This window comes from Macrobrachium rosenbergii, chromosome 7, assembly GCF_040412425.1.
Source record: "Macrobrachium rosenbergii isolate ZJJX-2024 chromosome 7, ASM4041242v1, whole genome shotgun sequence".
Lineage (NCBI taxonomy): Eukaryota > Metazoa > Arthropoda > Malacostraca > Decapoda > Palaemonidae > Macrobrachium > Macrobrachium rosenbergii.
The window spans coordinates 32008671-32033212 of NC_089747.1; the positions used below are offsets into that span (position 1 = coordinate 32008671).

The 24542-nt window shown below is 38.9% G+C and overlaps 1 long non-coding RNA gene across 3 annotated transcripts in view; it reads left to right on the forward strand.

The window, feature by feature from the left end:
• The window catches only part of LOC136840283 (uncharacterized), a 273057-nt gene that overhangs the window by 70788 nt on the left and 177727 nt on the right, over positions 1 to 24542 (forward strand). The gene's annotated exons all lie outside the window — the stretch shown is intronic.

Below are 24542 nucleotides of genomic sequence, written 5' to 3' on the forward strand. Positions count from 1 at the left end.
ATTTTTAATTCTTTATGACATCAGAATACAGTGTCCTTGATATTTAATCCTAACTGTGTCAAGCTTTTTTTGCTAAAACCGCAAAATTTCCATCCAAAATATGACACAGTAAACAAGGATATACAAATCAAATTCGAAAATCGCATGAAAGTCTCAACAACTAATGTGTTGTTGACGGAACTTTCTTCATGTAAAAAGCAGGAAAATGATTTGAAAATCATTATCTTGATTATCTTCTTGGTGTTCTTATCGTGTGTCCAAAGGATAAGATTTGCTTTTCCGTTGATGAGATTGAGAGACCACATGCGTGACAGTGGCTAATCTGGCCGATACTTTAGGTAAACAACCAGCAGCAACAGGTACTACTACTACAAAAAGTATGGTTATGAAATTAGTACTACTACAAAAGACACTGTTATTGTTACTATAAATGATGTCCGAAGGGCAGCGAATTGATGAATGTTATAATTCCAGTGAAAAATGAATTATTCAGTAAATTGGTTTATAATATAAATTATAAAACGACGGTAATTTTGTGTGCGTTCGAGAGAGAGAGAGAGAGAGTGAGTTCAAACTAAATCAGACGTAAAAGTGTGGATTTGTAAATACTTATGCCCAGAGCATATTTAAGACTAAATTAGTTTTCAAAAGATTTACACATAATATATATACATATATATATATATATATATATATATATATATATATATATATATATATATATATATATTACACATATTATATATATATTATGCATTATATATTAATGTTTAATGGTATTACATATATGTGTGTGTGTTAACACAAGTTATTTATACATGCGTAAGGATTTGTAAATAAGGCACTCATTCTTGATACAGTAGTCAAAGACACAAGTGTGCTTGTAACGTGTTTTATCTTAAGTTAAAGCTACCCTTCCTAGGGGGGAATGGCACACTGGTAAAGAGAGAGAGAGAGAAACAAACACAAATACATTTTTCTGTTAGTTCTTGAAATCTGTAGGCGTTAGAGCCCATCGAAAGATTCAGTATTTCGATGGTAGTGGAAATGATTTTTGTGATTTGCGGGTATTGGCTAAGAACCGTTATCAGAACTCATGTTTGTTTTTTGTCGGTGGTAGTCTGTTTAATGACCCCAGTTTTTTTTTTTTTTTTTTTTTTTTTTTTTTTTTTTTTTTTTTTTTTTTATTGAATAGGCCCTCTTGAGTTGTCTCCTTGCAGGTAGGCAGCAGCGAGTTGCTGTGGGCAGGATCTTTAGTGAACGGAGACCTATTTTGTCTGGAGTTCCACAAGGTCTTGGTCCACTGTTATTTTCAGTGTATACAAGTGATGTGATTGTTGGCTTGGAAAAGATGGTTCAGTATGCAACACTTGTGAGAAATGAAGCTGCCCTCAGCATCAAGCGGGACATGTACCTAGTCAGGGAATGGTGTAGTCGGTGGAGTATGAAGCTGAACTCCATTAAAACAAAACTCTATTGATTAGCAGATCTCGTACAGATTTCCCGTCCCCATCCTCCCTTTCAGGTGGATGGAACTTTGCTGAATGAGTCTGAAGCTTTAACTATTCTAGGTGTAACTTTTGACTCGCATATAACTTTAGAGAAACATCTAATGAAAGTTTCAGCAAATGCCGCACGAAAGTTAGGTATTGTTCTTAAGGCCTCTTACATTTATAGGTGATAAAATCAATGCAACCTGTTTAGGACGTTTGTGCTTCCTTTACTAGAGTACTGTTTTCTGGTGTGGCTGTCTGCTTCTGCCGGAGATTTGTCTCTTATAGATAGTGTGGTTCGTGGTGGCAGGTTTCTGTTTCCTAGTAGCAGTTGAGACTTGTCACTTTTTCAAAGTAAGTTGTGTTTCAACAGAGATCTGTCACATTCACAATTGATCCCTGATCCCCCTTTATCTGCCGAAAGCAACCAGATTCGCTGTACAGCAGCACTAGTATGCAGTAAATGTGACTCGCTGTCGAACTTCTCGGTTCCATAGGTCCTTTAATCCTCACACAGTTGGACTGTGGAACAGCCTCTCAGATAATGCCGTGCAACTGGAACAGAAGTTCAAGCGAAGATGCAATGCATTACTACCCAAGTGCTATTCTCCTTGAATTTTAATACATTATTTATATTAATTTATTAATTTGTTTTTTCTTTTTAAACAGGTGGGGTCATCTCCTGTATTTCTCTATATCTAATCTTACTTCTCCCTAATGAACAAAATATTCTTTGGAAGCTTGAATTTCAAGTCAATGGCCCCTGTGGGCTCGTTCCATATGACTAGGTTTCATCTGAATAATAATGAGTAAAGAATGGTAGTTTCGGAACTTTAGAATTAATGGCTCTCTCTTGTAACTAGCTATATCCATGTTTCACTCGTGGTATATCAGTTCGGTGGAAGCTTGTTTTGGTAATTGAATTTTTTACATCACGACTTTAGCTTTTATCATTATAGTGTGTTATCTTTCAATATAACAAGTTTAAAGATTTTTTTTTTTGATAGTGTGAACTTCCCGTCGAAAATGATTACAAGTCAAGAGAAAATCTTGACTTTATGTTCCGACCCCAGGGACGTTACGTGCCGTCCTGAAACTGGGACCAGTGCACCTTTATTCTTTAATATATTTAGCCAGTTTATGAATACACAAATGTGTTTTAGCATTTAAAAATTACGGAAATACATCACATATATTAAATCACAGATTAAAGAATTTGAAATGTTCTTCCTCTACGTCCGTGTAAGAAATATCTAAAAAAGAAAAATAATGCTCGTTCGACTTTGTTCTGGATAGCAGTTTGTCTTGCAAGATAGGCTTGTTTTGGGCAGCTGTTTGCGTCTTGCAAAATTGAATTTGTGTTTGGCGATCATTGACTTCTTGCGGAATCGTTGTTGTTGTGGCGTCTTGTCTTAGGGCTCGAACTGGGTTGAGCAACCATTTGCCTCTTGTATGGATCGTCTTTGTTTATGGAGCCATTCTCGGGTTTTACAGTCGAACTTGTTTTGGCAGCCATTTCCAACTTTGTAAGATCTACCTCGCTGTGGGCAGCCATTTGCGTTTTGCATGCTTAAACTTTTCTTGACAGCACCGACTTTGTTTTGGAAACCATTTGTGCCTTAGTTTCTCCACAGTAAAAATTATTGTAATTAATGGCGTGGCGGTGCCTCAGGACGAGCCCTTAGTAAAATAGATTACACTTAGACACTACAAATTTGTGTCACGTTTATCTACTTATCGCGAACGTTCTTTTTTATTTATTGGGTTTGTTTTGCCTATTTAGTAGTGTTTTTTAAAGTTTCTAAAATTTCAGATATCAGAATTATTAGATTAACATAAAATATAATTTTATGATTCAGGTTTCATATTCAGAATTAAGGAAATCACGTCTAAACAAACAATCTAAATTCAGACTCAGAATATCAGGAATGATGTCTGAAGCTTAAAACTTAGGTCCAAAATGTCAGATTTACAGAAATTGTTTAAATATGCAATTACCCCGCTCAGGAATACAGAAATTTGGTCTCATACATACAGAGCTGAGGTTCAGAATGTCAGAAATTATACCCAAAAAACTCTTAAGCCCAGTCTTAGAATATCAGAAGTCATGTTTAGAAATTCAAAGCTTATGGCCAGGATATCAAAGTCTGATTGAAGACCCAAAACTTAGGCTCAGGATTTGAGAAGTTTTTGAAATTTCCAAAGAATAAAAGCATTCTTTCAGAATTAGAAAACCAGACTCTAGTTTTCCTCAGAATATCACATAGCACAACCCTAAAACATTTTGAAATCAGAAATGGTCAGTCAGTGCATAAAAAACGGAAAAGTTGTTGGTAAATCCCAAATTCCTGTTATCATATATGATGAATTCACACCATATACAAGAAACGGTACATCGAAACTCAGAGCCAGACAGTTGAACTTGAAACTCAGATGCATAAATCCCTCGAACAAATAGATTTGGAAAGAAAATGTCAACTAAGAAAAAATTAAAAAAGAAAGCTAAAGTACTAAGCCTAACTAAACCTCATTAATGGTCATATTTAATTCAAACCCAAAACAGATAAAAATTACATAGTTAAAGCCAATTAAAATCACAAGCCACCGAAAAAAATGTGAAATAAAAATGGATATAATCTTCCTGTAATCATACCTCGAGCAAATACAGTGTCAAAATAAAGTAAAAATTAATATAGTAAACTCTAAAGAACTAAAACTGGGAAATCACAAAATTCAAACCGTACACTTTCTCCGCGAAACCCGTTTTTAACCCTCCCAGTTAATCTTGACAAATCTCGGGTTTCTTTAGCTGTGACAACGAGGGAATCTTTAGACGTGGTTCCTTTTTAGGGTTTCCCTCGAATTCTTATTCTTCTTCTAGCGTAACAAAGGTGGGATTAGTCCCTAGTTTCCCTTTATTTACAAAAGGATCTGCGCCCGATTTTCCTTTCGTCTCATACAAAGGATGCTGTGACGTTCTGAAAGTGCTCCTTTTTATTTATTTTACTTTGTCTTCTGTAGTCACATGCAAACTTTTCCCTTTTCTCTCCTTGGATTAATTTTGTGATTTACAAAGAACACACAAAAAAATTACTTTATTGAATGAGTGTTTTCGTTGAAACGAAACCCAAAATTAGTTTTTTTTTTTTTAATTAACTCGGGTACGGTATGTCGTCTTACGATGCTTATCTATAAAGATATAATCGGTAATCTTTGTGATATCTATAGAAACAACGGAAGAGCGGTATTTTGTGTAGTGTCGTAACTCCATTTTATATTATATATTTATTATAAATTATATGTGTGTGTATTTTTATTAGCCGCAATGACCTGTCCACTTATCACCTTTGAATACGCTTGCCACTAAATACCTAATCTGAATGGGAAACTAGAGCCAACTCTTGAATTCTTGCGGTGGCGCACGAGCAGTAGCATAACATGAAAATAAAAATTAATATTTCTCCGTATGTTTGCGTCAGTTGTGGGAATAAATTACAATTGGAAAAAATAAATTACGAATGTTTATGTTTTAAATTATAGAAATATCATCAAATCCCTGCTTTTCAAGTAACTTTTTGTCACTGTGGCCACGAAATTAAAATCTTGGTAGTAAGCTCATTTCTGAATGAAGTATTCAACAAGCAAGTACATTTCGACTCCCTGATTAGGTGGCTTGGCGATCTATTTATGTGAATCAAGTATGGAAAAAGAAATTGAATTTCTGCTAAGTGTTACTCTCAATTTCAGCTTCGAACATTTATTTTTGTCAAGTATTACGTAAAACAAGTTTTGCACATTCGTGGGTATAAATGCTATTTGCATATAATGTATAATTAACTATGGTGTTTTGTTACTGAACAGCGTGCAAACTCGGCGTTTTTTAATTTGAGCAGAAAATAATGTTCTAAGTTGCTTATGTTTATCGGCGCATGTATGAACATGGTTGAGGATGCGCCAATTTGCAACACATGTCCCCTTCGAGCTTGACACCAGTTTATCAGTTATTTTCCTTCCATTTTTCTTTCCTGTTTTTGACGAACGGCAGGAAGTAACAAACAGGATTTGTGATAACAAAAACAGGAAACGGAGCTGCCACTTTTGTTAACGACTGGAAGTGATTTATTTTCGTCCACTGAAAATTAGCTACACATGATATAATCTGTGCTGGCTGGGATTTCAGAGAATATGGTTTTTGTCAAAATTTTCCATTTGTGATTCATGGGCGAGTTGTGGTTACGTGTGTGTATGTATGTGTATATATATATATTATATACGAGTATATAAATATGTATGTATGTATATACTGTATATGTATATAAAATTATATGTACATATATATTTTATATTTTATATATAATTTTTTACGGTTCGGTTATCCACGATTAATTACGTTAATTAGATAATTACTAGGATAAGCCTCGAATTGCACTCACAGTGGACATCCGTAAAATACCAAATAATGTATGAAATATACAAAATTACATATATAAGAATAATGGTAGATAGCCAGTTGAAAGCTCTGATCAATACAAGATACTTTATTGCACACAACATATGCAATTTAATCAAAAGAATACTGATTTAGCTCAATAAAAAGTTACTGGTAGACTTAACAACACCACAGAATACTGATTCTGCCTACTGCTTAAACCCATAGCGTAATGGATTTCCTGAAATGTTGTACATTGAGTAGCCTGCTGCAATAAGGCAGGAGTCTTCCAAGCAAGATGGATGGCAGGAATGCAAGGTTGAACGATATAACTCGTGTCTGGGAATGGAATGATCCGGGTAAAGCTTTCTGATTGATAGATTAATTCCTTAGTATTACGGACACATAAGGGGCATGAGTAATTTCTTCACTATGGACAAGGGCCAATTAATTCATTTACTTATCATACAGAGATCACAAGCAGTAATAACAGGTTCTTTAAAAAGCAATTAATGGGGAGAGAAATTTGTGAAAAGGAAATTAGAAATTCAGTTGGAGGAAAAGGGAACTGGTAACTCAATGCTAACTTCAGATGTACCGTGGATGAATCCGTGCAAGTGCATGCTACAACAGTAGCAGGTGAGGGGCTTATGTTCATTAACAACAGTTGGCGGCTTATCGCCTGTGACCTCCAGTTCCTGGCATGTGTTCCACAACAAAGACAAAGGGCCCGTTCGGGTGCGTAGAAGCAAGACGTCTGTCTCGAAGAGGAGCTTGGTCAAGACAGACGAGCACCCTGCACGGAAGGAACTGTTTCTTCTGGAGATATAGCCTCCAGGCTGATGCTACCATCTTCAAAACAAGGTCTCCAACGGCATTCTGAAACATTCGAGATACCAGCAGACAAAGAGGACAACAGGAGGTTTATCAAGGTAGACCTTATGGTAAGGGGCCATAGCTACCACTGGATCTGTGAATTCCCTGTGATCACTCTAATCTAGCTACCTGGTTGGACCCTTTTCGAAACTGCACCCAAAAACTTCCCCTTGACTGACTCTTGTCATCCTTGGAGTACCTCTGTTTTGGCTAAGCATAGAGACGATGGCAGCGAATATTTATAATAGCTCCCCCTTTAAGCAGACAGTCCACTCCCTTTCGGGCATGAAGGTCTGCACTAGACTAAGCCACCAGTCTCAGTTACGTTAATCCCTTCCCTTTATAGATCTCTCCCATGCAGTGAGGGTAACTTTGGTGATCTACCAAACTTCTAGGAGGGGAATGTGAGCTCACTAGCTTACTTAGCCTAAGGTGCCTAATACTAACTCAAAGGTGTCTGTGGATACTTTACTATCTGTCTCTGATGACAGTGAAACTGCATTCCTAGGCAAGGTTTAAATTGACAGTTGTACATTATCATTAACATTACATATGATCAGGCTGCTGCAGCACCAATTTTAAGTGGCAGTGATTTAATTACATGTAATACTATTACAAATCACAAAAGTTTTTATGCAACACAATGTATGAGTGGCCAAGACATGTCCTTCAGTTTGCAAGGCTAGAGGGCAGTTCTAACTCGTTACATCTTATTTAACCTCTGGATTTTTGGGGTGCATGGTACACTACTAAATGAGGCACTGTGCCAAGAGTACCATGAGCTCAATAGCTCTGATATATGGAATAACATTTGATCACTTCAATCTTACCAAATTCTTTTCATTAGAATTACAAGGTTACTACACTATTTTACAGGATCTTGTCTAGGATGTTGGGTATGGATGTACTTAATCAGATATCCCTCCGGCTACCTCCTCTGGATAGGTGCCAGGATCACTCTGTGACAGAAGGCACTGTGCCCCAGTGGACAACGAGTGCCAAGGAGAGCTTGTGGCTCATGTAGGCTAATAGGACCTTTTCCGCTTGTTTCTCTTCTTCTTCTGGTTCCTCCAAGGTCTATCTACGAAAGTCCTAGGAGATGATCAGGGCACCGACTCTGGGGAAAGGCCAGGAGTGCTGTCGACTTATATTGAAGTGGCTGGGCAGGGCAAGAGAGAGGAGAGAGGAAGGTTTCTACTCCAGCTCTTCTGACAACTGAAGTTTGTTTTGATTTATCTCTTTAAGCTTCTGCATCCTGACAGGATGGTTCCTGGTCAACCAGAGAAGATGTAGCAGTAGGGTCTGCCACAGGTTCATCCTGAGGACTGAGGTGACGGGGAAGAAGGATTATTGGGTGCGGGCGGCTCTCAATTTGCAATGACCAACTCAAGTAAATTTGGGTGATCTCCTGAAGGAAGATCAGTGATGTAATACGGCACTTGCACCGGCACTAAGGCAGGGCCAGGCACAGGGTTCAATTCCAGTAACTGCTCAACGCCTGTTAGGGACGGAGAATGGAACTGCTCAGGGCACTCAAGTGGCACTGGCAGAGATTTTAGGTCAGGAGTGCCTGACAAGGAACCCGGGGGTGCAAAGCCCCTAGGTGATCCTGAGTTGGGCTGAGACAGAGAACACTGTCCCAGGAGGAGGTCAGAGCCTCCAGGAATGTTTTTGGTTTGGGTGACAGTTGTGCATTGTTTGCTGGGGCATCCTGACCAATTCGTGGAGTGCCCTTTCATCTTGCACGTCTTACAGTGGTACTGTGTCTTGCTAGCTTCCTTTCACTGTGAGGGAGGAAGTTTTTGTTGGCCATCCTTTCTGTGAAGAGGAGGAATCAGCTTTGAGTTGTTACTGTAAGTGCTACTTTCCATTGGCAATTTCAGTAGGTGGAAGGTGATCTTGTTGACTGGAGCACACCTTCCAGCATTGCAGTGTTCCCGTCTTGACTGTTACAGTTGATGCCTTCATTGTGAAGGTAGCCAGGCAATGCAGGGGGTTGGGGAGAGGACATCCCCAGAGGGGTGGTCTCGACTCCGGACAGGAACTCGACCATGCCTCCCAGGGTGTACCTTACTATGCCAATGACTTTTGATTCTGAGTGCTCCAAGGGTCCAACAAGACCTGGAGCTCAAGACTTTGACAATCAGACAGATGTCTAACGCTATGTCCACCATAGCTGGCAGATCAACTGGCCAGCTAGAGCCATCAAGGGGTGCCACTTTGACTACCAGAGTATCAACCTCTCAGGGTGAGGAATGTCAGAAGGCCATGCCTGGCGGACGTGGCACTGATGATGTGCATGTGCTTGGTAGTTTTTCCATGCTGTGGGCAGGCATGATATCCACCACTGTAGTGACGGGGTACCACAGTCTTTACAGGGTCTCTCCCGGATGGGCTTGACTGGCTGTGTGGCGTCATTGGGTGATGAGGTTTGCTTGGAAGTGGATGGAGAGGAGCCATGTTGGTTCCTGAGCTGCCTAGAAGGGTGTTTCTTGGTAGCTCCCCCTTTTAAAGTAGCACTCAGACTCTGAGTGTCCAATTTCATGGCAGTGGTTACATACTTGAGGTTTGGAAGGGAGTCCGTTCTTTGGGCAAACTGACCTGAGATATGACCAGGTGGCACTGTTCATCAGTGAGACATGCTGGAAGACAGGTTAAAGGTTTCCCAAACATCAGCCATACGACAGCCTTCCATGAGGGTCTTGGGTTACTTATTGTTGAGATACATGGTGAGGGACTCAGGAGCACACTGGAAGAAATCCTCCAGCATCGTCCAATTGAATAGGTCCTCGTATTCTGTGAAGTCCAGGGCGTCGAGCCAGTACTGAACTGCATGGGTCTTAAAGTAGGCTCATTCAGCCCAGGTTTGACCAATTTCTTTCAGGAGACCCCTCCCACTGAAATGGCTCCAGTGTGATTGACAGCTGAATACCATTGTTTTGGTGGGACAGCATCAATGTGGCAATGTTTACAAACAAAGCAGTGTACAAGACAGGCTGATGGGATCATGTGTGATGGGTTACAACTGGGAAGGCGGCGTGGATGGTGGTCCGACCGTTGACTGGTCGCGTGACGTCACTGGCAGACACCTCCAACCATACGCCCTCGTTTATATGTCAGTCCGAAATTTGGAAAAATGTGAGGTTTTCTGATGGAATGATTCAATCATATGCATAGAAGTAAAGTTACTTTATTAAAACACCAATAATAGGTCTATGTTACTAAGGCTTTTCAAGAAAACAAGAGCTGAGGTTTCTTTTTAGCAGGCTAGGTGGTTTGACTGAGTGAATCTCCTTGTCCACCCCAATCTATTTTTGGGAGCCTGGAGCTGCCTAGGCATGTTATTCTTATGTCGTAGGGACTGACAAAATGGCCCTTTCCTATCTGAAAGAAGCTGCGCAACACTCTCATGTCACTTTTGCACTAAGCTAATCTAGCTAGAAATTCAATTTTCCTGTTTACTCTCCCTTTAAGCAAGGTGACTAGTAAAGCCTAACTTGATAACTCGCTGCTCTGACTAGCTCGGGAGAAGCTTCCAGGCGGGAATTTTAAAGTCACTGATTATGGAAGAATCTGCTTTCACCTTTCAATTTGAATTTCTTATTTGCAAATTTTTAGATTTAGTCATGCACTTATTCAACACTTTTTCTACATAATGCATTTTCCATATACAACATTGACAAATGAACACATTGCCTCTCTCCTTGTACCATCTTGCCTATTTAGGTTGTTTGCAAAATCAATTTATTTCTTTTGTTTTTGATCATATCCATAGTCTATAGTGTTTATAGCAATGCTATTTTACTAATTTGACAAAGAATCTTTGGAAAAGGTCGTCACTTTTATGTATTTAAAAAGGGAAGGGGTAGATGTAATATGGATTTTACCTAAAGATTTTGCATAACCACTTACCATGACTAAAACACATCAGCAGACTCACATGAATGAAATATCTTTTCACATGAATTACTGGGAAAAGGTCACCACTGGAAACTCTGATACTTATAAATTCATTTATTACACCCAGTTATAAGCAGGCCAAAAAACGAGAAACACTCACGACATTTATTAATAAAGTAACTGTGATAAGATCAGCAGCAACTATAACTCCACTAGCTTTCTGGAATAAATAATGACTTATATACAATTAGACTGCAATTGAGATTCACTGGATCAGTGAATTACACAAGGAGATTTATTTTGCAAATCAGCTACAGGAGATTATAGCTCGAAATGTTGCAATCTTGAATTTGTTGCCATCCTTGGGCAGATTTCACTCAGGCAAGATGGTGGTGTGGAAGAGATGAGGTTATTGAGATAACACGTATCTGGAAATAGAATAATTCCAGGCAAAGTCATGGATAATGGGTTCTTTCCCTAGCATTAATGGCACATGGGAGGAATGAATAAATTAATTCACAATGAACAAGGGACAATTAAGTCACTAAAATTATATCACTTTGCTGGAATGAACACTGGGTGACTAAATATCACTGGGAATTGAGTGGGAGAGTTCAAAGAGGACACTAAATGAAGCAGGTTCAGTAGAAAAAGGAACAGAGAACTGGTATACTTGAATGTCTTTCATGGTACCATGGAATGGACAAAATGCACTTTGGTGTATGGCTGTGATCCAGCTGAATGGCTGCGGTTGTGTATTCCACAGGATCTTGTGGCCTGGTAGTGTTCAAGTTCAGAGAGACAGTGCCGTATAGAAAAATGGGCATGATCGGGCACTGGCGCAACCTGGTGCTAGACTGAGAAGACTGAGGTACAAACACAGGTCTTGACCTGCTTTTATAACTGTTGATTCAGCACTAGGACAGAACCAATTAAAGGGCGTTTTCCGTCAGCTGACCATCTGAAAGAACATTCTGGAAGCAATACCAGAGCTCCTGAAAGTTGGAGATTGGTGTGCAGGGATTAAAATCTGGGTCGTTCAGTTCCCAGCAAGGTTTACTCCCATGGGGCCCAATCTAACTGCTACTGCAGACCTTTCCTGACTCTCACCCATCAGAACTCCCAATTGCTTTGTCTATCAGGTACAGTCAGGCCTCCCCAGTGTGTGTGTGAATTTGGCTCTTAAATTAAGTTTGCAGAGAGCGATGGCAGCATACAGTTGTTACAATATATATTATATATATAAATTTTATATACACACACACACAGTGAACTCCCATATTTGCAGGATATGCGTTCATGGACTTTCTCCTGAGAAGTTAAAATCTTAATATATAACCTCCCCCTTTAAGTTTGTTATAACTGCCTATCTTGAAAGTTCAAATACCAACTGATGTCTACAATAAGTATCATCCTACATCAAATATACTTTTAAAATTATTATCCTATTACTCTATTAAAAAATTATATTATTAATATCATTTCAAAGTCATCTTGAACATCTCTCTACCCTTAAAAATATATACATTTTAAACCCTCCCAGCCAAATCTGAGAGTTTGAGTTTTACTACTACAACAAAATTCAGCCAGCCTTGTACTGGCAGAGAGAGAAGAGAGAGAGAGAGAGAGAGAGTTTAGAGAGAGAGAGAGAGAGAGAGAGAGAGAGGGAAGTGTAGTTCACCTCTTTAATCTCTTGAGGAATTTAATCCGTTTCTCTTTACAAAATTTATATGTTATTTTTTCCTGAGAGACTCTAATTATAATCTCTTTAATCTCTTGAGGAATGCTAATCTATTTCTCTTTACAAATTTTTATTTTTTTCAGAGAGAGAGAGAGAGAGAGAGAGAGAGAGAGAGAGAGAGAGAGAGAGAGAGAGAGAGAGAGAGAGAGAGAGAGATTTGAAATGAGAGAGTTAGTTTTATCTCTTTAATCTCTTGAGGAATGTTAATCCATTTTTTTACAAAATTTGTGTTATCTTTTCCTGAGAGAGAGGAGCGAGAGAGAAGGGCTGAACTTAGTATCTATTTATCTATCTGTCTATTTCTCTTATTCTACCCTTTGGCAGAGAGAGGGAAAGGAAGGAAAAAAGAAGAGAAACTGACCTGATCATGTAATGGCAACATCTAGAGTAATTTGACATATTTGAGACGTTCCCCCTCCCCCATGAGCTCGAAGGCTCAGGAAAAAAGACAGGGTGAAATTTGTTCAAATTTTTTCATTTACTTACTATGGAAATGCATAAATGTTGTAATTACAGTATATTATTATTATTATTATTATTATTATTATTATTATTTGAAAATTAGTACAGTACTTATTATTAGGTAAATCATTTACTTATCATAAAGGGCCTTTGGGCGTGTAGAAGCAATACGTCTGTCTCAAAGAGGAGCTGGGTCAAGACAGACGAACGCCAGGCGCGGGAGGAACTGCTTCTCCTGGAGATATAGCCTTCAGGCTGACGCTGCCGTCTTCAAAACAAGGTCTCCAACGGCTTTCTGAAACAAACGAGAGGTACCAGCAGGCAAAGAAGACATCAAGAGGTTCACCAAGGTAGGCCTCATGGTAAGGGGGCATAGCTACCCCTGAATCTCTGAATTCCTTGTGAATCACTGTAATCTAGCTACCTGATTTGACCTTTTTCGAAGCTGCACCCAAAAACTTCCCCTTGACTCTGACACTGGCCATCCCTGGAGTTCCCCCTCCTCTGTGGATGGGAGTTTGACCCCTATTTTGGCTAAGCATGGAGACGATGGCAGTGAATATATTTAATAATATATATAAAGCTGAAGCCACAGGAAATGTTCATAGAGGAGCGATATTGGCACAATATAATTTTCTTTTTAACATTTCATATGGCTTCAGCTGATAATCAAATCACGTGCACATGTAAATATATTTAAAAAAGAGAGAGAGAGAGAGAGAGAGAGAGAGAGAGAGAGAGAGAGAGAGAGAGAGAGAGAGAGAGAGAGAGTGTATGTGTGTGAATTAAGAAGGTGTAATGCTTGGTAGATCCTAGAGGCTCAGGTGACGAGTGAAAGAGTATAAATGTGTTTGATCGAGAATTGTATGAGTAAGGTTGAGTATGGTGTGCAATAGAAGCTGTGGTAGTGAGTGTTTGCCGACCAGAATGGGAAAAGAATGGAAGTGTGGCTTTTGGAGATAATGAAATGATTATTGTGCCAGGGCATATAAATGCAAAAGTGGGTGACAGAGAAAGTGATGATGTGGGGTGACTTGGAGTTCGTCGAGTAAATAAGAATGGATAGTCTTTTGCTGAAGTGCGTTTGGAAATAAGCTGATCGTATTACAGAGTTGTCAAAGGAAATGCTTTTGATATGTCGGTGAGAAGAGAAACGAACCGCTACATGGTGTCTTTATTAAGTCTCCAAAAGTAGGTACACACAGTACGGAGGCAGGTATTTAACTAACCCTGTAAAGTAACCAAGTGACTTCTGGCAAGGTTGACAACAGCAACAAGCAAACGGTTGTTAAAGTAAACAACAACAATACACAACACCTCCGCGCTAACATAAAAGCACAGAAAATTTTCATTACTTAAAACACTATAGTAAAATACAGCACAGTTACAATAAGTACAGTTACAATATGTAAAATACATCCTTCATTCAAGAACTCGTAATTCTGTAAAAATCCAAAGTACGGGTTAGGAACTTTATTAATTATATAAATATTTTTTTTTTTTTGTTTTTTTGTTTTTGTTTTACAACACTTAAAATAACACATCAAGAATACGCAAGTCTGTCCGGCGGACGACGTTCTCTTAATGGGTAACGCCTCTCACTGGTGGAGTTCTGAGTTAAAGTTACACGATCATCCAAAGTCACAGACAAAGGCTCACCTCCCCCCTTAGATGAACTGTCGGAACTGGACTTACTCAAGTCCTCAGTTACAGATTCTCCCAGTGGTGACTGTTCCTCTAAACAATAATCAGAAAATTTGTTTTCATACCTTTCCTCTGAGCTTAAGCAAAGATCATTTGTTATGGAACCGTCAGAATACTGAAATTCAGGAACAGCAACAAGCTGGTCGATATGTCGACGCCACACCTTTCCCCAACCTTACTGTATGAAACTGACCAGTCTGTCCGACAATAACACCATTCTCCCACTTAGGTGATCCCCGAGCAAAAACTTAATGCCTGAACACGTTGACCACATTTCAGAGTTCTTAATTTACGGTTAGTATCCGAAATCAGTGTCTCATGCTTCCTTTTCATTTCAGCTTCTTTATCAGGCTTAAGCAAATCCAATCTTGTTTTGATATGACGTTTTAAAAAAGCTCGGTTGGAGTTAGACCAGTTGTTGCATGTGGTGTAATGCGATATTGCATTAAAAACTGACAAAGCTTTAGTTTTAGATTTTCCCCTTTCACCTTTCTAGGTTTTTAAAAGTTTGCACGGCCCTCTCGGCTTCTCCATTAGTTGATGGTTTGTATGGCGCAGAAAAATATGACGTATCCCATTAGCCTTGGTAAAAATGCTAAACTCTGATGAAGTAAAGGCAGTTCCGTTATCCGAAACTATTATATCAGGAATGCCATAGGAAGCAAACTTCTCTTAAAATACCAATTGTGTTTAAACTACTCGTTGAACTAATGACCTCTACCTCCATCCACTTTGAATAAGCATCAATGATAACAAGATAAAATTACTCAAGAAGGGACCGCAAAATCCAGATGAATTCTTTGCCAAGGTCCACCAGGCCATTCCCATGGATGAAGAGAGTAGGACTAGGTTTATTTCTAACACTTTGACAAGCAGTGCAACCCAGCACCAAGCTCTCAATGTCTTTGTCTATTCCAGGCCACCATACATGCAATCGAGCCAGTTGATTTTTGTTTTAATAATACCTTGGTGACCAGAATGCAATTCTCTCAAAACTGCTTTGCGATGTGCCAAGGGTACTACTACTCTTCGACCCCATAGTACACAACCACCTTCAACAGTTAATTCTAATTCTTTGCTCTTGAAAAGCTTCAACTCTTTCCTCAACGAAATGTGAGGCCACCCAGACATAACATATTCATACACCTTGGATAAAATAGGTCGGTTCTCGTTGCAGAACGTATGTCTCGGGAGTTGACAGGGATTTTATATAGTTGTTCAATATTGAATATTGAAGACTCATCCCTGACATCCAACCTCTCTGAGTTATTGCAGAGTCTAGACAAGGCGTCTGCATTTGCATGCCTTTGGGATACCCGGAACCCAGATCATAAGTGTATGCTGATAAAATAATGGCATAACGTTGCAATCTAGCAGCTGCTAGAGTTGGGAGCCCAACCTGGACTCAGTATCGCCAACAGAGGCTTATGATCAGTAACCAAGGTGAAATTCCTACCATACAAATACTGGTGAAAATATTTGACACCATATACAAGAGAAAGGGCCTCCTTGTCTATTTGAGAATAATTCCTCTCAGAAGCACTAAGAGATCGTGCTGCATAAGCTATGGGACGCTCCTCCCATTAGGAAATATGTGTGTTAACACGGCCCCTATACCAACAGATGAAGCATCGCATTCTAATTTCACAGGGTTTTTACATCATAATGAGCCAACACGGGTGCATCAGCTAAAATTGCCTTGAGATTTTTAAAAGAATTATCACACTCTGCTGTCCATAACCACTTCTCATTAGCTCTAAGAAGCTTATTTAAGGGACTTACTATCGTTGAAAGGTTCTTTATAAACCGACCATAATAATTTACTAATCCTAAAAAGACTTAAGCTCTGTTACACATTTTTAGGTTGTTTTAAATTTAAAATCTTAGCAACCTTATCTGGACAAGTTTTTAATCCATCCCTGCTTACTATATATCCCCAAATAACTAACACTCTCCTTCAAAAACGAACACTTATCTTTTTCAGTCTTAAGCCCCTTCCCTTCAATCTCTAGTACTATTTTAAGTCTCTCAAAATGTTCAGCTGGAGTGCGACCACAAATCAAAATATCATCCAAATACACCACTACACCTGAATACCTCCCAGTAATTTTTTCCATTTCATCTGAAAAATAGCAACAGCTGATGCTACTCCATATGGCAGACGTTTAAAACGGAACAATCCCAAATGTGTATTTATTGTTAATAGATATCTGCTACTTTCATCTACTTCCAATTGCTCATAAGCTCTTGAGAGATCCAATTTTGAAAAAATAGTCCCTCCGTTTAAACTAGCAAAAATGTCTGATAGTTTTGGCAATGGATAAGAGTCAACCTCTATATGCTTATTAATAGTAACTTTAAAATCAGCACATAACCTTTATATCATTATTTGGCTTGGTACAATAACAAGAGGAGAGGCCCACTCACTGCAGTTTACTGGTTCCAACACCCCATTTTCTACCATACTATTTAGTTTCTGAGTAACTTTTTCCTTCAAGGCATAATGAACGGATCTAGGTTTAAAAAAATTTTGCACTTGTATTTTCCTTCAACTTAATTTTTCGCTTTTACACCTCTGAAACTTCCCAGATCATCCTAAAAACCTCCTCATTTTTAGCTAGAATCTGATCCAATTCTAAACTACAAGAATTTGAAACATGTTTAATTGACTTGGAAATATTAACCCAATCAATCTGAATTACAGTTAACCAGTCCTGACCAAACAAGGATACATTATTAGAATTAGTAACAATAATTTAAAAATACCACAATAGCCGCCATACTGAACTTTTAACTTCCGCTTCTCCAACAACTGCAACACAGCCGCCGGTGTAGTAGTCAAGGTAGTCTCACAAGGCCGAATCTTGATACCTGGAAGTCTCCTTAGTTCATTTGCAGAAAGAATAGAAACTGCGGCTCCAGTATCCAACTCCATACAGATTTTGACATTATTAACAACAGGGTACAATCTAATGGGTGGTGGAGACACCCTATTTATACAAGCGACTTGAAGGGGACCCCCTGCATCCAAATCCGCTGTATCCTGAAGACTAAACTCTGCTGCCGTCAACCGAACATCATCCTCGCCGACACAGCTATCCGAAACAGCATTTACTTTCCTGTTTTGGTGCACAACCCATCCGAAGAACTGCGACAGGCTGATCTTGTGTGTCCCACTCGACCATGAAAAGCATTTCTCAAATGTCGAAACCTACAGTCATTAGGCTTGTGAGAACTTGTTGCATCGCCAACACTTAGTCTTGACTTTATATACACTGCAATTCTCGGCAATTCCTGCTGCATATTCCTCGAGTGAGTCACAGCCATCTCCATACTGCATGCAATAACCAACTGCTTTCTTTAAAATTTAAATCATTTTCAGCCAACAATTTAACTCTTAATTTTCTCGGAAGAGATCCCAACAACAAACTGATCACAAAGAGCTTCTTCCAGGTAGCTGCCAAATATGCAATTCTTGGCTCTTCTTCAGTTCAGCAACATAAGCAGCCATATTTTCTCCCTCCTTCTGGTAGCGCTGGTGAAATTTTGAACCCTCTCAGCAGACTTGTTTTTCTTGGGTTCAAAATGGTTAGTCAAAAATTTTTCAACTGATGATAGCTCTTGGCAGTAGGCACCTCTGGAGAAACCAGATCACGGATGAGGTAGACGACTTCCCAACCAAAGTCAGAAACGCAGCTCGACACTCACCCTCTGCCGTAATCTTGTTCAAGTGCAGGAAGCAGTCAAAACGCTCACACCATGCATTGAAGTCTTTCCTCTTCAAAAAAGGTTCAATGTTGCCGATATTAGTAGCCATCCTCGTCGCCAAATGATATGTCGGTGAGAAGAGAAACGAACCGCTACATGGTGTCTTTATTAAGTTCCAAAAGTAGGTACACACAGTACGGAGGCAGGTATTTAACTAACCCCGTAAAGCCAAGTGACTTCGGCAAGGTTGACAACAGCAACAAGCAAACGGTTGTTAAAGTAAACAACAACAATACACAACACTTTTATAAATACAGTACACTTGAACTAGATGTAATATTCAGCTCAAGAGCGGTAGATTATTTATTGAGAGTGGATGGAAACGGAAGATAAATATAATGGGGTTAGGAGAGTGACTAGAGGTTCATGCGATCATTGTTTTATTGAAGTAAAAGTTAAAAGAGACAGAAGTTCAGGAAGGAAATGAAGTGATGAAAGTTTAGCTATAAGGGTAATTAAGATACACGAGTTTGTAAGAGGAAGTAAGAAAAGTAAACGAGAAAATAGAGGAAAAATTGGCTAGGTTTAAATACACAGAAGATGGAGTATTTGAAGAGTGTAGAATTTCAAGATGGGGTAATGGAATTAGTAGGAAGTGTTTGTGGATTCAGGATTATGGGAACAGAGAACAAAATCAGGGAGTGGTGGGCTGAGGAGATGAGAACTTATTGAAAGAAAAAGGGAATTATCTGAGGTGCAATAGCAAGACAGAAAGGAGGATTGTATGTTGGAATACAGGAGGATAGATAAGGTGGTCAAGAAGGTGAGAGTGAAAAAGAAGGCGCATAGTAAAAGAATGGGACAGAAATTGAGAAAGGCATTCAGGGAAAGAAAAAAAGTAGTTCTTAGAGGGAGTAAATATAGTGAAAAGCTAATGAGGAAATGGATCTTGGAATAATAGAAGCAAATGGAGAGAATGCAGTCATGTACTGATTGAGTGAGCATTTTGAGTGTTGAATGTAGAAGATATAAGACTAAGCAGAGCTGAATGATGCGAGAGTCTTAGAATGCTTGTGCAAGATATGATTGAGATGGTAAGGAGAACAATTAAGAGACGTGTAGAAAAAAAAATAGCAAAATATTAGGAAGAAACTCGGAGAGCCAGTGGAAGCCAGGGTAGGAAAGTGTGAAGGGACTGAACCAGTTCTCTTGTATGGAAGTGAAGTGTTGACACTGAATGCAAATGAAAAGAAGGTAGGAGCTGTAGATATGATTTTTTTTTTTGCAGTATTTGTGGTATGAGGAGAATGAAAATAGTGAGAAATGTGGAGATAGGTAGGGGAGGTAAAAGAGTTAGTATAGGTAAAAGGATGGATCAGAGTTTTTAGATGGTTTACTTATGTAGAAAGAGTGGAGGATGGCAGGTTTATGGAAAGAGTATAGACTTTGGAAATGTTGGGAAGGAGGCTGAGAGGAAGGCCTTGGAAGGGTGGATAGGAGTAATGACACAGGTTTCGGAGAGAATGGGCCTTGCTCTCCCATTTTGGAAACGAGAGTGTCCACAGGGTTAATGGCACATCGGGTATAAGAGGGTCTGACACGCTGCTGCTGTATTTTATTATGGCTTTTTTTTTTTTTTTTTTTTTTTTTTTTTTTTTTACACAATTCAGTAGTGGCAGTGATCATTGTCTTCCTTTAATTGGGAGCCATCCCCATGTTAGAGGAAATGGCTTAATGTTAAAACAAATATTTATATGTATGCCAATGTGTATGTATGTATTTGTGTGTATGTAAGTGTAACATATGAATCTAACCTTTATATGCTAAAAAAAGAAATGCCAAACTCCATGTACTAGTTTGCCCGTATATCGTGTCGATTTATTATCCTCACTATCTATTTCCCTCTCTCCCTTTTCCGTTTCTGCTCTGAGGGTATCTCAGCGACACGCCCCTCGCGGCCCGTGTTCGACAACACCCAGTGATTGGAGGACAGCGCCGTGAAGACATGTGAAGGAAAGATCAAATTTCTCGTCGGAAAGAAATAAAAAAAAAAAAAAAAAAAAAAAAAGGAACAGCTGCCTTCCAGGCACTCTGTGATTTCGTTTCCGGGAAGTTTCTTTTATGGTGTGGCTAGTAAAGGCTATCTATTTAGCTTTGTTTCTGGAAAATGGCTTTGCTAAATGCGTTTATAGATGCTTTGGTTATCAACTATTGCAATGAAAATAGTGATACCTAATTTTTAAAATTAATTTCCCGAAGCATTTTGGATAATTCACGATTATTTTACATTATGGATATTGCACCTTCAAGTCAGTTATTGATAGAATGGACATTTTAAAAAATATTTTACTGTTGACAATTAAATTACTAGACAGATGGAATATACCTGACACGGTGAGCCAGAACTAAACTCAAGGTGTATCAGCCAAAAAATACGAAAGCAACTGATGTTTTTGTTAGAGGGATGTGGTCGTTCTTTTTTGTTGTTTTCGGGAAAGGGGCCAGGACTGCATTTGATATAGCTTTCGTTCCTCATCAAGGTCTTATTTTCTGCTTATTTAGAAGTTCTTGAAGGTGCTAAGCACACAAGAATCGTTATAGAACACAAAGTATATAGTTACATTTTTTGTAGTATCAGTTGTCCTTGGATAATGAACACCTCTTGCCGACATCCATTCCGGGGTGAGCCTCTTGCTCCACTGGCCTCATGGGAAGTGTTCAGAATGAAGGTACTTTGGTCCAAGCTTCGGGCCAGTACGTATCTTACCACGAGTACAAGTCCACATTGAGTGAGAGGTTATTGGATTATGACCATCTTAATAGTCACAACAAGAACGGCAACAATAATTATTACTAGAATTAATAAGCATGGAAAGTAGTTTGGGCCACTATTTTTTTTCTTGTATTTAATTTTATCTATTATTTTTCGACATGCAAGTAAATCTATCGTTCAGTTCCCATTGTTACTGTATTGCAGTTGTTAATTTCTGCTCAAACTATATTTTCTCTTTTCCTTCTGAATGATATCCGTTCCTGGTAGAGTGAGTGAGCTCCACGCTTCCTAGAAGTAAGATCATTATAAATAAACGCGTGTGACGGAAATGACGCAAGCACAGAAGCAGACTAGGGCATATAAACAATCGCACACACGTTCAGACGAGTACCGTACGCACATTCAGACATGCCTGATAAGCAAAGAACTTGACGGAAAAGCCATAGAAGCAAACTAACAGCCACTTCTAAATAATGACCTAGAAGCACAAATATGCATAAACAAGTAAGCACAACTAACAAGTACATGTAATCATACGAGGAACCATCACTACACGCAAACATATAATAAAACAATTAGATCAGTGTAGACAACGAAACAAACACACACAAGTCATTAAGCTACACCTGCGTAACAAACGAATCTTATCTTAGCCTGGCTTCTTTGTTCCTTTTTTCTTTGTTGGACCAATATGTCCACACCTCTGGGACATTTGGCGTTATCAGTTGATCATGGTACATTTCTTATTTGTGTTTTTTCGTACTTTACTATGTGCCATGTCTTGACTGCATTGTTTGTCCTTTTGGATTTTATCAAGTATGGTCTTGATGGCTTCTTCATTATGAATGTACGTCCTTGTGAATAATAATAATACTAATTAAAAAACAATATGTGGATCCGTAAATTTTTGGTATAAGAAACGGTAATCTACAGGGAATGAACTCCAGGTTTAGCATTGTCGTCGTCCAGCCCAGGACCAACTATTGTACTATTGGACCCTTACATAAGTATGGATAATGAAGGTGCAAGTGCCGAGCTTTGGGACGGTACGTGACGTCCCTAGATTTAGAATTCTCGTCTCAACAGTCATTTTAATTTACTGTCAGTTTTGGCGGTATGGGGACAAAATAAGAGTAAAAACAAAATAAAGAATGGGTGAACAGAGACGGGAAAGATTTGGTCAAATAATCATGCAAGATTTAAATAAAGAATGGATGAACAGAGACGGGAATGACTTGGTCAAGTAATTATGCAAGATTTCTTTCAAAATAATAGATGAAAAAGCCCCTCCCAAAAATAGGTCTTTTAAATATCTCGAGAAATTAGACTAATTACACTAAATTTAGACGATTTTTTTTTCTTCACAGGCGTTCGCAAATTGTCCTTCCTCTTTTATGTTCATTATTTGGGTCCTAGGCTTTGTAGGGGATTTATATCCAGTGTGTGTGAAGAAATCGAGAGGTGAGAAGGTTATTGTGGCTATTACAATTACACATTCTCAGAGTGTTCATTTTCAGGACACTGGTTTGAGAAGAATATACAAATAAAGAAGGAAAAATAGCTAGGTGGGATTGCTAAGTGAAGAGTTTATTGGACAGGTGCTTCATTGTTCTGCTTTATTGGAGCAAAATCTGTTGATTGAATGGGACTCTCGTTCCAAACTTGCGAGTCACTTCTCCATCGTTAAAAGCTTATTGGCTTCTGAGTTTTTGTTGCGTTGTTGCTAACCAGATTGCATTTTGGTCCAGTTTCCACCTTTTCTTCAGCAGAACCTTGCATTGTAATACCTGTCTACAAAGATGCTCAGCTGCATGTTTGCACTGATGTTTCTTTACTAATTTTCGTTACTAGAATTAAATAAAATACAATTCTTGCAATAACAGGCCCTTGTTCCGTAAGGAAAGCGCAATACTCTTTTTCAAACAAATGTGCGTATTAGCCAAGGGCATTTTGGTTGTAGGGAAATAAGATCGACTTTTATTTTGGTCGAATCAGTATTATTTCGTTCATATGGTTTTAACCAACCCCTCGGGTAAGTAAAAAGAATCGTGGAGCTGAGCACCCGGATTAGTAAGTTATTATAGGCAAGGTAAGGTTAGGTTAGTTTTCCACATGGTGTCCTCGCAACAAAGGGCAACCACACCATTACTTCATTTCTTCCGCATTTCTTTAAAATGTGTCCTCTCACAGGGTTGTTAGTGTTTTTGGCTAACCAAAAAAAATAAATAAAAATTGGTGATCTGGACATTCTAAGATTCCACGAAAGATTAATATAACGTGAGTCATTAATCAACTCATTGCGAAACGCGAGAAGCCTGTTACATTCTCAAATGTATGTTGAACGAGGCTTAACGAATTGCTGCACATTTTAACAGTTGAGTAAAATAATCCTTAGCAAGCATGCAATACAGGTGTATAAGCCAAGGTCACGCTTAACCTTAGTCTGCTGGTGGGACTTACCTGATTCTTATCAAAATTAACCATCTCCATCATATGCTATTGCTTGTCGAATGTGCGACCGGGAGTCCCGCCTGGTGAAGAACGTAATGTTGTTCCCAAAGATATTTTCAAGTCAACTAAGTTCATCGAAATGACAATCCAGCTTGAAACAAATCGTCACAACCTGCAGCTCTGTAAAACCACCAGTGACACAAAATCAAACACCCAGCGAGTCTTGAGTGCCGCCAGGCTTCCGAATTCTCGAAAGTACTTCCATTTTTCCAGTCTGGCGTAATATCTGCTTTCAAGAAGTGGTTCTATTGTTTCTCGACGGGTTGAGCCTGACTTTCATTTTTTCCAAAGTGTGTGCGTTGGATTGCGCTCCCCGACACATTACATTGATAAAAGCTAAAAAGATAAACATTCAGAAACTGCATCTTGAAATGAACAGCGACATATTGCAAGCTTGATATCTTCAGAACAAATATGCCTCGTGGCCTTGCATTAATAGACTGTATGAGTCAGCGTCACTGCTTTAGGCAATGAAGTCCATCGTTAAACTTGAGACTGTAACTAAAGTCACTGGACACTTAACAGTGAATGGCGGAGACGAGGCTTAAGCTCCCATGCCCCGCTAACCCCCACCCTTCTCACCACCCCACAACCACCACCACCTTCTCCAAGACCTTTTTTTCAAGCACCGAGAACCAATGCCAGCTGGAGGAACATATTTTGCCCATGAGGAACCACTGTTAATTAAGGAAGGGATAATGCGACGGTTAACGTTTTCTTTTTTAATGTCTGAATCTAAAGAATGGGATGTTATTTATCTATGCGGCAGAGTTGTAATCTGGCTGAATATGTGTCAGAGTGCAGATTACCACTGACATTGTTTATCCTGTAAAAGTACACATAGTTCAGACACGTGCACACTTCATATATCACAAAATTAAGCCACAAATATCGCGTAGTATCGACTACACATACTCGGGAAATAGATTACACCCAACAGAATTA